The 2,078-nt window shown below is 36.1% G+C and overlaps 1 pseudogene; it reads left to right on the plus strand.

Moving 5' to 3' along the window:
* Window positions 1–1,819, plus strand: part of LOC116853031 — a 2,673-nt pseudogene extending 854 nt beyond the window's left edge.
* The last annotated feature ends 259 nt before the right edge of the window (window positions 1,820–2,078 follow it).

Below are 2,078 nucleotides of genomic sequence, written 5' to 3' on the forward strand. Positions count from 1 at the left end.
ATATATATATATATATATATATATATATATATATATATATACCTATATTATTATATTACATACTCTACATATATTCTTTCTTCCGCATCTATTTTGCGTCTATTTCTCTTCCTCTCTCCGTTCCTCGGGCGATTTCCTTTTCGCCCTCGTACGTTACGATTTTATATTCTTACTTTGTGTATTTTTGGTAAAATAAATTATATATTCTTGAAAATATTCTTGATTCTCTCCAATTTTTATATCCTAGTTATTATATAATAAATTAGAAGTAAAAATTACATTTCTCTAAATCTGCAAAGATGTAAACTTCACAGTCTCTCTCTCACGTGAGATCATCATCATCATCATCATCATCATCATCATCACTGATCTTGGGTTGCGCATGTGGCTTGAGCGCAGCGAGTGATGTAGAACATGCAAAATCTTGTCGCGGGGGCACAGTGTACGTGCTCATTAGTAATAAGAATATCATGTGTCACATTCTAGTTCTTGCGCATCTAATTGTCGAATGCATACGTTTGCAAAATCTTGTCGCGGCGACACAGTGTACGTGCTCCATAGTAATAAGAATATCACGCTGCGAAATGCGCAGGGCGGCGCGGGCGGCGCGGACAGTGCGGAAACCGCCACAAAATCCGCCGCAAAAACCGCCGCAAAATCCACCGCGGAAACCGCCGCGAAAGAACGGTCGCGAAAACCGCCGCAGAACGGTAAAATGATCTATCGAAAGCAGATAGAAAAAATTATATAATATCGGTAATTACCGATCATCGATATTATGTAAATATGACAGTAAAAATTATGTAAAGAATATATATGTGCTGATAAAAAAATTAAATGTTGGTATATAATATCGGTAATAAATTACCGATCGTTGGTACTATCGGTATTGTGTAATTATATGTTGGTAAAAAATTATGTAATTAAATATTATATAATATCGGTAAAAATTACCGACCGTCGGTAACATTGGTATGCCCTCCCCAATTACCGACCGATGATAACCCCCCTTCCGCGGTGACGTCATACCTCCCCCGTGACGTCATACCCCCCCCTCCCCGGTGACGTCATACTCCCTGGGTGACGTTATACCTCCCGCCCCTCACCCCCCCTCGGAGGACCTGAGTTAGAACCCCTATATTATACCTACTAGCGTGTTTAACAAATTTTATTAAAAGTTATAGAAATTTTAATCGTCGTATCATACGCTACGTATAAAAAAAAATGAAATCACCGGAGGAAATTTCAAAATCTGCGATACAATTTCAAAATTTGTTACAGTCAATTTCTACCGATTACGATCCCGATTATATCATTAATACGGATCAAACTGGTTGTGGATATCGAGTAAATGTGTCAAGAACGTACATACATACGGGTGACAAAACAGTCGAACTTTTCATAGGTGATTTAAATAAGATAACTCATTCATATACTGCTCAATATTCTTTGACACTATCTAGAAAATTATTAGATAAAGTGTTTGTATGTCTATACAAGAACAGACAGATGCATTGGAGTCCGTGTCAAAGCAGAAGTTGACGAACTTTTAAAACTATGTAGAAATGTTGTTGTTTGCTCAAAGTCAGGTAAACTGATCTCCCATTTATATTAACCATATTTGAAAGCAGTTATAAATTTGTACGTTGGAAACAATTCCTTCTTGATGATTGTAGACTCTTGGGGAGGTAAAAAAAATTTGCACATGTATAATGAAATTTTTGTGAATAACGAAAATAGACCAACATGTAATTTACAAATAATACCGCCGAAATTCATTCCGATCTGCCAACCCTGCGACGTCTATTTTTATAGATAAGTAAAAATTATTATCAAACGAATTCAAAATTGTCCGGATATTATGGTTAACGGAGAAATGAGAGAATTGAATTCGCGATATGACGCCATACGAGTTCAATTATTGACTCATTATTTATTATGTGCTCCGAAATTTCGAAAAATGATTGAATTCGCTTGGTACGCGACTAAGTTAGTAAATGAAGCGACATATTTTATAACGTTAATCAGTTATGTTTTCCACCCAATTTACAAAACAATAAATGCATCTGCAATACGCG

This window comes from Odontomachus brunneus, unplaced genomic scaffold, assembly GCF_010583005.1.
Source record: "Odontomachus brunneus isolate Ranch 3 - 2012 unplaced genomic scaffold, Obru_v1 Obru_scaffold_269, whole genome shotgun sequence".
NCBI lineage: Eukaryota > Metazoa > Arthropoda > Insecta > Hymenoptera > Formicidae > Odontomachus > Odontomachus brunneus.